Here is a 12,527-nt window from a genome sequence, read left to right on the forward strand (position 1 = left end):
ATGCTCTTTTTTCATGCTTTACAGATCATTTTCTTTATCAAGTGCTATCCTAGGTAAATCCCAAATCTAGCTTAGCTACACATCAAAGAGAATAAATATTTTTGAACTAGAAGTCAAAAACTCTGCTTGTTGATGACTTTATCCATGAAAAATAAAGAGGAGACAGCATAAGAACTGCTGAGTATTGCAAGGAATTGGTTTTCCTTGAGAGAGGTTTTTGAAACTAAGGCTTGCAGTGCCCTTTCGTACAATAGAGTACTTAAAACCTGAGAAGACTAATCTGTGCTTTCCGTGTCAGTAGAATATGTCCCTCAAAGAGACTGGTTGCTAAAAATATAGAGTGCAGAATTATTCAAATGTCAACTTCTCATTTACGTTATTTTCTAAACAGCTACAGGTTGGGGCAGAGGTAAAGTTGCTGCCTTACAGTGCCAGTGTATCTCTAAACTAAATTAAACTAAAGGTCCACCACTAATTCTTCTGGCACCCTTAGTCCATTTTGCCAGACCAACAGAGGTCACGTAATTACAATTCAACGATATACCTCTCACCCACTATTTACCCCTCCTGCATCTCTATAGCACCATAGATCACTAGAATCTTAAATAAAACAAATATTAAATGTATATCAACTCTTTTGGGAAGGAGGCACACATCCTGAAAGAGCGCCCGTAATACATGCAATGTCACCTGGAGCTGCTGCCTTACCGTGCCAGAGACCCCAGATTGATCCTGACTGTCTGTATGGAGTTTGTACGTTCTCCCCGGCATCGCGTGGGTGTTTCCAAGGTGCTACGGTATCCATATTCCAAAGAGATATAGGTTTGTAGGTTTATATTCACAAAATGCTGGAGTAACTCAGCAGGTCAGGCAGCGTCTCGGGAGAGAAGGAATGGGTGACGTTTCGGGTCGAGACCCTTCTTCAGACTGATGGGTCTCGACCCGAAACGTCACCCATTCCTTCTCTCCCGAGATGCTGCCTGACCTGCTGAGTTACTCCAGCATTTTGTGAATAAATACCTTTGATTTGTACCAGCATCTGCAGTTATTTTCTTATAGGTTTGTAGGTTATTTGGCTTTGGTAAAAACAAATTGTAAATTGTCCCTAGGATAGTGCTCGTGTACGGGGATTGCAGATCGGCGCGGACTCGGCGGGCTGATTTGCCTGTTTCCACACTGTATCTCTAAACTGAACTAAAGGAGGTGCTGGGCCTTCAGTTGCCGGAAAATCGGTGCTATCCCTCTATTTAGATCCTCTGCAGTTCTTGTAGGATGTGTTTTAAATGGAGCTAAAAGTGACAGGAGAAACGCTTTCAGAAAAGCTTTCCAAATTTGAAGTTAAGAGTATTTCTGTACAATTTAAGTAGTTTCACATGAATAAATTTTCACCTAGCACCTAAATGTGCTTTTTAATTAGTCCATCTTCACCTTCCTGGCAGTGTCTGCCACTTAATATTCCGACAATGCAAGATCAAAATGGAAAAGATTTAAGATAAAGAATTCGCCAGCCCTCGCGTGAAATAGCCCGAAAATAACTTTACCACAATGACCTTTCATTTTCAGCACTGAAACCCCAGATCGTTTCGACTATGTGTCTCATTCACATTGATTATGTGGAATATAATGAGAAGCTATGGCAATGTGCGCCTGAATTGGCAATGTGTGCTGGGATTGGTAGTTTAGCTAAGTGTTTTTCTGTGGTGCTTTGTGTCGGTCATCCACTGGGTCTGGATGCTTTGGCAACGCCAACCTTAGCAGAGCAGGGTTGCGTACTCTTCCGCAGCCCTGCTGGAGAGCGTCGTTGACGGGCTACTGCTTTCAATGTAGTTGCCATTAATCATTGGGTGCCATGTTTTGACGCAGGTTCTAAAAATGTACCATTGAGATGTTGTTATGCGCTGGAGGCCTACAAATAGCAAAGGTCTTTGATATTCGTCTCACACCAGGATAAAGAAAATCCAGAGCAAAAGTGCAAATAGACAAAGAAGGATTCTGTCGGGTGGGAGGGGGAGTCGAATGAAGGAGAGGCAAGTAGTAAAATCAAAAACAGACACAGAGACTTTTAATGTTTAGTTTGCCAGCGCTGCTATAAATCTTCACTGATTAACTTGAAAATTAAACACGGCCCTATTGCATTGAAAGGTTTTTTGATTTGGGTGCATTCTACATCAGTTGTGACGTGTCGTGCAAAACCATCTAAATAAAAGTTCCCACAAACTTAGACAGATTTTCTTTACAATGGTACAATAATTTTGGATATCTGAGCACGTCACAGAGTGCAACTCCTAAAGCACTCCTTTTTTGTACGTTACATATTTGTGAGCTGCTTTAATTTACCACAAAAGAAATTGAAAACAAGACAGCAGCAGAGGTGGAAATGGGGTCTGACATGAATATTCATTGCCACCATTGCTCCTCCTTTCTCAAGGGCTCTTGAGATTTCCTGGTGTCAAAGCAAGCTTGCGCAGGCTGCTTTGATACCGACGGGTCAGAGCCACCTCAGCCACCCTTTGCCAGAGAAAAGAAAAAAAAGTCTGTAATTATCCACACTTTTCTGAGTCCCCCCCCCCCCCCCCCCCCACCTTAATGTTCATTATTTAAACCAGCAGCAATTACAAGTTCAAAGGGGTTTAGGAGGCTAGCAACCTGCATAATCACTGCCAAATTAAGCAGGACTCATTCGTCACAGAACAGTTCACTCTGAGCAGTGAATCATGCATGCAGTGACAGGCACTGATTTACATGAAGACTAAAAGCCATGGCCTACCGAGGTAGGGTTGAGCAATTCTCCACCCTGCAGTGTCCTGGTGTGTATCATATTCGGTTTAGTTTTGGAGGCAAGGAGGGTGGAAACGGCAAATGTCACTCATGCGCAGGTAAACGTGCATGCTTTAGACTTTCGACTTTAGAGATACAGCATGGAAACGGGCCCCTTCGGCCCACCGAGTCCATGCCGACTAGTGATCAACCGGTACACTCACACTGAAGATAAACACAAAAAGCTGAAGTAACTCAGCGGGACAGGCAGCATCTCTGGAGAGAAGGAATGGGTGACGTTTCGGGTCGAGACCCTTCTTCAGTACACTAACAGCATCCTACACGCTAGGGACAATTTGCAATGCTTACCGAAGCCAACTAACCTACAAACCTGTACGTCTTTGGAGTGTGGGAGGACACTGGAGCATCCAGAGAAAACCCATGCGGTCACAGGGAGAACATACAAACACCGTACAGACAGACACGCATGGTCGGTCTGTGACCATGCCTGTGACCATGTTTGCTTGCGTGCTTCTGTGTTGTGCGAGTGTGTGTCTGCTTGTGTACGTGCGTGTGCATGTGTGTGTGTTTGCAAGACCATGTGAGCTTGTGTGTTGTAGAAAAACATGCTGAAGAAGAATCCCAAATCAAAACGTCACCTATCCATGTTCTCCAGTGATGCAGCTTGACCCGCTGAGTTCTCCAGCACATTGTTTTTGAAAATTGCATTCTGATGGCTGCACATTGGTATTGGCTTTCAGACGTGTAATATTCAATCCCTTTACTTCACCATCTGTGTTTCCCATGTGGATACAAGAGACTGCGGATGCTGGTTTACAACAAAAAGGCCACACAGTGCTGGAGTAGCTCCGAGCGTCAGGCAGCATCTCTGGAGAACATGAATCGGTGACATCTCGGGTCGGGACTCAAAAGGATCCGGCCCAAAATGTCACCCATCCATGTTCTCCAGGGATGCTGCCTGACCCTCTGAATTGCTCTAGCACTTTGTGTTTTCCCGCGCTTGCGTGCTTCTGAGTTGTATGTGTGTATGAACACATGCATGTGGCTGCGCATTTTCCTGCGCATTTCAGCTTGTGCTGCTGAGCGTGCTGTGTGAGCATGTGTGCATTTTGTGTGTATCTATATTTTGTGCAAGTCGGTAAAGTTTTCTGTGTGTGCATGTGTGTGCTTGAGAGAGAGAGAGAAAGAGAGAGAGAAAGAGCTAAACTTCCTTAGCCACTGAAGTGCTTCCCAGAGTCAACAGAATTGCTTTTCAGGTGATGATTGCCAATTCCAGGGGAGAATCCCTGTGATATCCTATTACAGCACCATGTAAGCAGGACCACACAAAGGAAGTTGACACAGTGAAAAGCAGAAAAAAGCTGCTCTGGGTTTTATCAGGCCAAGGTTCTGCCTTTATTTTCAGCCGGAATCTGATAACTTACATAAAGCAGCCTTTTCTGTGCGTGGAAATCCTTCTCCAAAACCTCATGTGAATCTCCCCCTGTTCTTTAACGATCACAACTGTAAGATTTGTGAAAAAATATAGCATGTTTTGGAGCAGGAAAAACCCAACATATTATTTTCAATAAAAGAAAGAATTTTCTACCTCCTCCTCACCTTCTATATCAGCAGGGAGGATAAAATGTTGCAAACAGATGCTGTCAGTTTCTCTCCTTAGTTGATTTACCTGGAGGCACCCTTGAGCAATGCCAAGCCCAAGTAGTTTTACTTCCCTTTTGCAGACTGCTGGCCAAGAGCTGGAAAACTCACCCCTGAGGGGAAGCCCAAGTTCAAATGTCAACCAGGATTGAGAATCAGACGCGGCTGCCAGATTTGCGTCTCCGCGCTTGCTGTGTCCGATTCCTGGCTCAGCTGAAGATTTGTTTTTGATGCACGTCAGCCCACTTAGTTCAGTTTTAGCTTTTAGTACAAAGAAACTCTCTTACTGACCGCAGACAATGCACTTGGAGCTGAAAAGCTCAGATGCCCAAATGTAAGAACAGCTTTTTTCCCACCGCTATCCGACTTGTGAACCAATCACCTTTTTCACTCCCCATTTCCAGAGGTGCGACCATCTACAGGCACTTCCCGACTTACAAAAGGGTCATGTTCTGTGAACCCTTACGTAAATTAGATTGAACGTAAATCAGATTTAACGTAAGTCGGATTCACACCCCCCCCCTCCCCTCCCTTATCCCCTGCCTGAAATAACTCACCAGTAGTATTAACTATCTCAGCTGCATTTGGGGCAATTTCTGCGGTGCATGGCCTTCTGGGTAAGCACCGCCGCCATTGGCGGCTTGTTTCCGATGTAAACTTGAAATTACAAACTGTCTTGATTGCATGAGCGACTGAGTACAGAATTAGACTTTACAGTTACAGCGTAGAAACAGGCCCTTCGGCCCACTCACTCTTAACTCAACCTCATTCAGTTATTCCGTTTTGTAGTTTAATATTCTTTTTCACTTCTCAGATTTTGCATTACAATGATGCCCCATTCTGCTGTTTTGCACTCGTCAATGTTGTATTGATCATTACTTCTATGGGTATACTGTTTACTGTGAGCTTCATGTGAACAAAGAATGTCATTGCACACCCTGGTGTATATGACAATTAACTAATCTGAAACCTGAGGAAGTAAGATCACAACCTTGCACATCACAAATCATAGTACCCTTGGCCATGCAGCATCTTTCTGAAGACTGATAGATCAGATTAGCGTCCGATTTAGACTAGATTTAGTTATTAAAGGATATGGTTAAAAGATGCATTGGAAAATATCTTCAGCACACAGATTTAAAACCGTTACAACAGTGCTGACGGAATGTGCAGATTTGAATAACGAGTGTGTCCATGTTAATTAGGGAGAGGATGATTATATGCAGCTTTCTGGAACAACTAGACATGAATATTTGTAGCAGCCAGGTCAGACATTGGCTCAAGCAAGAGGAACAGATCTAAGAATGCTGAAAATCCTGTCTTGTGGCCTCACCACCACACCATCCCAATAATCCTTCACTATTAAGAGCACAATAAATGCTGTTCAACACAGCAGACAGGCAGCAGAGGAAACAGGGGCAACAGTTTGAGGTAATTGAGTTTCCTTTACTCTCTAATATCAAAAAAATGGATTATTCTCCCTGGTAGCAGTTACAACTGGTGCCTAGTTTGAAGGCATTAGTTAAGGTAGTGCCTGCTGGTCAAAGCCTGCGGTTGATAGCTTGATTACTTCATTAATTATTCTGATGCCAAGTAAAAACCAACAGCTGTCTTCCACTGTTAGTCGACAGCAATTCAGCATATGCCTACTAAGCTTTCAGGGCTGCTTCAGTTAGCGCCTACCGCTCCATTCTTCCTGTACGGCTCTAAGAGTCGTTGAAAAGAATGAAGACACTTGTCAGCAAGAAAGAACTTGGGGTTTATCAAATCTGTTTCAGACCTATTATATATCCAGCTCAAAGGCTAATGACCCGCTGGTGTGCGCAACAATTTAGTCAGCTTTACTAGAGTTGGTCATGATTACAATGGTGGAACATGAGTATTGTCATGCTAATGCCAAGGAGACATAAAAGATCAGTAGCCTTCACCACAATGTGGTAGGACAGTTGCTCTTTTATTATCTTTTGTAATAAAAGATAATTTGATAGAAACCAATGCGCCGGGCCTCTTGCACATTACCAATTTTTTTATTGCTGTAAGCTGAGCTAGCTGATGAACAGCCTCCAGGGAGGAGTCAGGATCACTTTAGACTTCCTGTTAGGCCAGACTGGGAAAACCACTAATGAAAGAAAAGAAGCAAATGCTGTTAGTTCAGGTCAGTGATAATAGGTAAGAACTCAAATATATGTTATGCTTGCATGTTCAAAAATATTTTGTTTCTTCTTCCTTTTAGTAGCTTTTATGTGGTTGGAACGACAGTTTGTGAGCCGTTTCTTTAATACTGAAGTGCACTTAAAATACAAATTGAGTTTATACAAAATTACATTTGTTTTAGCTGGCTAACCCTTATCCAAATCACCATTTACGTTTATAGATCCACAGAGAATGCAGTACATAAGGTTCATTCTGATCTAAATGCAGTGTCTCCTGGGTTTACTCAAGAATTGCTCTGTCAGTAGGGTGCTAAGCAGCTTGTCCAGTATGTGTGCTGACTTTTCACATGCAGTTGAAGTCAGTGTTTGATGTAGAAAAGGTTGTTAGCTTTATAGCTACACAGCTATGATAAATGGTTGGATCATTCTAGGCTTTTAAATCTTGATATCCCCAATAGAAACATAATCTTCTGAAATTTAATCCTTCCGTATCTAAGGACTTTGGCTTATGTGCATCTTTTTCATGAGTCTCCTCAGGATCAGATGTACCAGGCCCAATAATACAAATTTTCATTGCACAATACCATTTAAAAGTCCAACTCCCACTCCTCCACTGATGCTAAATAGTTCCCATTTAGTGCAAGAACAAACATTGCATTTCCACCAAACAAAATGATATCAAACATAAAAACTGCATTTTATGAGGATGTTTACTACTAGTGATCAGATCCACTTTCTTCAGTACTGTTCCTAAAGTTGTAGTGCTAAAGGGCGGCACAGTGGCCTGACAGCGCCAGAGACCCAGGTTCGATCCTGACCATGGGTGCTGTCTGTACGGAGTTTGTATGTTCTCTCTGTTTTCTCCGGGTGCTCCGGTTTACTCCCATACTCCAAAAACCTGCAGGTTCTGGGCTAATTCGCTTCAGTGATGTGTCCCTCATCTGTAGGATAGAACTAGTGTATTATTAGTCGGTGGTCGGTGTGGACTCAGTGGGCCAAACAGCCTGTTTCCATGCTGTATCTCTAAATGAAACTGAACTAAAATGAAGTTGTTCTAATACTGTGTGCAGTGCCATCATATAAACTGTGCCATTGTATTGGCACCCAGAATGTCACCATACTTGGTTTGCAATCCCAAATTCATGTTGTGATTGTTGGAATTCGGGGTTAAATTTTACATATTCTACTGATTACTGGGATTATTATTTGCCCTTTTGCTTTTATGCTTTTTTCTGAATTCTGCTTTACTGTTGACAAGCGTTGGGATTCATTACGGGAGACAAGTGTCACAAGCTTGAAGTTTTTGAACCAGGATAATTTTACGTAGATTTAAAACAGTTTCGGCAATAAATTGCATCTGGAATTCCCGAAGTCTGTGGTGAGCTTTAACATTGTCTAAAGCTCCTGATCGCAATCACCAGCACTTCTCTCAATCAACTCCCATCCACCTTTCAACTGTGCCTCTCTCAAAATATCTCTCCGCTTCTGGCTGCTCTCCATTACAGTCTCCCTGATCCAGACTTCCTTGTGTGCTCATTCACTCTACAGTGCCTCCGTTCTCACTGACCAGTACCTCCTGTGTTACTTCAGTATCATTTCAGCCCCATTATTTTAGGCACCACCATCCCCAACAACTGGATAAAGCTTATCATCACCATTTTGCCATTTCCTACGTTGGGGGATATTTAGTCTTTAACATTTCAGCATTGTGCCCTTTTTTGTGCAGTGGTTACGACTATAGAAAAAGAATTTTCAAGCACTTCTGCCAAGAACAAATTTGTACATTCTCAAGTTCATGCCAGGTATTAGTGAGTTCACATAATAGTTAAAGATTGGAATGGTCTATATTTGGCTAAATCTTGCTGAATTTACATTCATTGCTGACTCCCCTCCCCCCAGTTCTACGACTGAAACATGATCGCTTGCTACACTTTTATTGCCAATTTCAGCTCGTTCATCCCAGTTTGCCAACATTTAGGCCAGAAGAACTAGAGTGAGCTTTTTATAATTTTTTTCAGCCAAGTTTTTAAGTATCAGTGCAGTTACCACACTCTGTAATTCACAGATTCAAATTGGACTCCCTCAATCCCAGAACTTCGAATGTGCAACATAGATTAGGTCATTCAGCACAAATGCTCCCTGCCAGTATTCATGGTGTATGCAGCACATATTATTGCATTGTTGTCTTGGCAAATACCACCAGCATTTACACTGCACCTCTCATAGAACAGTACAGCAAAGAAACAGACCCTTCGGTCCACACTGGCCATGCGGAACATGATGCCAAGTTGAACTAATTGCCGCGTTAAATTAATGTTGAGGATTTATCCAAATTACCTCTTTAGTCTCTCTCTGCATCTCTTCCCCTAAAAAACAATCAATCCTGACACCATGATTTAATCATTTATAATTTATAACTTTCTTCAATCTGATTTGATGGACTCCTTCACAAGAGGCTGCAGATACTGGATTCGATTGTTACAGATGTTTAGTTTAGAGATGCAGCGCGGAAACAGGCCCTTTGGCCCACCAAGTCTACGCCGACCTACGATTCCCGCACACTAATGCTGTGCTGCACACATTCGGGACAATTTACACTTATACCAAGCTAATTAACCGGCAAACGTGTGCGTTTTTGGAGTGTGGGAGGAAACCAGCGATCCTGGAGAAAACCCACGTGAGTCACGGGGAAAACACACAAATCCGTACAGACAGCACCCGTAGTCACATGGACAACTCCTTTTCACTCTGTTGATAACTCTATTGGTGCTGCATTCTTGTGCCTTGCAGAACTATCTAGCAACATCGTCCACCCTTTCTCTCAAATTCACCTGGACTATTTCTGACACTTCCCTTCCTTTGAAGGTAGACACAAACTGCTGGAGAAGGGTCTCGACCCGAAACGTCACCCATTCCTTCTCTCCAGAGATGCTGCCTGTCCTGCTGAGTTACTCCAGCATTTTGTGTCTATCTTCAGTGTAAACCAGCATCTGCAGTTCCTTCCTACACACTTCTCTTCCTTTCCTGGATGTCCTCGTCTCCCATCTCGGGAGGCATACTATCCACCAATAACTTCTTGGCTCGGAGGTGATGTGCCAATCCTTTTTTGTTGACAGTTCATTGTTCCGTCAGTCTGACTGGATTCTTTCTTTCACGAGCTGTATGCAAAGATTTTTAATGGGACGCCTTGTAACCACTGACTTGAGATAATTCATGTGGAAACCACTCATCTACTTGTGGTTTCTGCATGCTTTTCTATGAAATTAAGATAAGTGGATTTTGGTGCGCTTGACTTGTAAACAAAAATAATGAGCCCTCTTTCTAGGAAAGAGATTGATCTACAGTCAGTGTGAAAACAAATCAAGTTCTAGCTCTGGAGTATACCGATCATCTCTAGATAAAGTTTCCTGTGTGAGTATTTATCCTGTTTTACAGTCCATGGATATGCTGAGAACACAACTGCAGCACACACAGCCAGGGTACTGGTGTTTGCTGCGTTCTGCTGGCATGTAATAACTCGATCTGCTTCGTGCTGACAAAATATATTAAAAGTATGGAAGAGTGAAGTTTGTGCCCCAGGGAGAAGCAGAGATAATGCATTGAAATTGTTCAGAGGTAGTTAGATGCCTAATGGTCTAATATGTGAGCTATGTGAGGTCCAATGTCTGACTCTCATAAATTCTGGCTACAGTGATCCAGTAATTTAGGGGACAGGATGGAACTGTCATCTCTGGTCATCAGTGCTTGGGATCAATTATGCTGATTCCTTCTATTGAGTGCTTTTTAGCAGTTTTGTTTAAAGTGAGGAGCAGTAGGTGGTTTAAACTGGTCTATTTTTTTTCTCCTGTGGATAATCTTTCCTTGCACCTTTCATTCCATCTGGTATAGAGAATGGCACTTAACATAGTGGTCTCTGTCAAACTGCGTAAGCGGAGCAGAATTTAAACGTGGTTGTAAGGAACAGTTACGGTTACGCCCTCCATTTGTTCTGTCGTTGCTCCAGTGAATTTGTTACTTATACTGAATTAGCAGTTTCTGCAAAATTGGCAACGTTCCACCGCATAGTTAGTATTGGTATGGTGTGAATGATCTGACCAGATGAACATCAAACATGCAGTGTAACTGGGACACAAGGTATTTGGTTGTAATCAATTATGCACAGTATTTTAATCTTCATCTGTGTTTGTGTCCAAGCATGCTAACAAGCTATCTTGCCATTCATAACATAATGCATTTCAAATACAATTATTTGTTAATATTATAGGGAAATTTTCAGCATTCATTAAATTTAATTCTACCAATGTTTTCATGGTATGCATTTTTTTTTCATAAGTTCCTAAGTTATAGGAGCAGAATTAGGCCATTCGGTCCATCAGATCTGGTCCGCCATTCAATCATGGCTGATCTATTTTTCCCTCTCAAACCCATTCTCCTGCCTTCTCCCAAAAACCCCTGATAACCTTCGTAATCAAGAATGTCAATCTCCACCTAATAATATCCATTGACGGCCTCCACAGCCTTCTGTGGCAATGAATTTCACAAATTCACCAACCACCCTCTGACTAAAGAAATTCCTTCTCTCCTTTCTAATGGTACGTCCATTTATTTTGAGCCCATGGCCCCTGGTCCTAGACTCTCCCACTAGTGGAAACATCCTCTCCACATCCACTCTATTCAGGCAAATCCTGTTCAAATTTACAGTGAAAAGTTGTGATTATTTTATGGAATAAACTACCCATGATGTAAGGCCAATTTCTTTGTGCATGTGAGACGTCGGGTTTGTCTGATGTATCTAGATTTGACTCTGCTGACACGCTCTGGTTTACAACACATGCACAACCTATTGCACTGGCATTGATGTTTGGTCAGAGGGCTTGCACTGTTTATTTCCATGAATTTATGACAGAGTAGCAATTTATAGATTATCACCACATTCAGTAAAAAGAATCACCTTTGTGAGAGATGCATGTTGGGGAAGTAAGTGGGTATTTGAATATCATCACATTATACATGCATTAGCACGTTGGGAAATGACAAAAACTTGCCTCAACTTCACCGATCGACTTCAGTATAATGCCTTTAACATTATCAACTCAAAACCTGGCAGGACGCAGGTTCAACTTGGATGGCAAATTGATGAAAAAACATTTCTCTAGATCCGCATCAATTCACTGAACATAAATGAATGGTGTACCAAACCGGCACCTGGCTGGAAGCCAGAGAAAAGAAACAGCGTAAGCCAGCTATTGTTGAGGGGGCAGTGACTGGTTTCTGTGGGGGAACCCTGTTCACAGTAACATTACACAGCCACTGGCTTATGATCCCGACATTTGAAGTGGAAGAAATGATAACTGTTTCATTTCTCAGACACACCGTCATGATGGCCTTTCACTGGAGCTTCCATTATTGTCATTGTGCTGCTTGTAAGCCCTGGTAAGGCAGCGAGCAAGTAGAGCCATTTGCTGCAGTTTGAATGCCTGTGCTTTGCTCTCTCTCCATGTTTAGTAGTACATGTCTGTGAGCCCAAGTGAGTCATGCATTCCTGCCTGTTTTGGCTGTTGTCAGGAAGTAGTAACACTTAGATCCACATCCAGTGCAGCTAACATTGACTACACAATTAATCTTGTGCAAAAAAAATCCAATATGGAATCCAATAAAAGTATTTAGAGCAAAAATCATTTGCAACTATTGCTGGCAAAATGACTTAAGGCATAGAGTTTTTAATTTTTAACAGCAAAGATGAAAATTAATATCTGGTTAAAAGAAAAATGTCATAGTCTTAGCTACCATTTTACACCTCTTTGAAAGCTTCATCAGTACAGAGTGGTTTCAGGACAGCCAAACCTATGACCTGTGTCCTTAATTCACCACAGTCTGGTTCCACAGTGATGAAGTGATCCATCATCATTGTTGCTATATTCTAGCATGTATTCCACTGGGAGACCTCAATTGCTA

General features: G+C 42.3%; 1 protein-coding gene across 5 annotated transcripts in view; it reads left to right on the plus strand.

The window, feature by feature from the left end:
* meis2a (Meis homeobox 2a) overlaps positions 1 to 12,527 on the plus strand; it is a 119,183-nt gene that overhangs the window by 63,363 nt on the left and 43,293 nt on the right. The gene's annotated exons all lie outside the window — the stretch shown is intronic.

The sequence above is a fragment of the Rhinoraja longicauda genome, chromosome 10, assembly GCF_053455715.1.
Source record: "Rhinoraja longicauda isolate Sanriku21f chromosome 10, sRhiLon1.1, whole genome shotgun sequence".
Lineage (NCBI taxonomy): Eukaryota > Metazoa > Chordata > Chondrichthyes > Rajiformes > Arhynchobatidae > Rhinoraja > Rhinoraja longicauda.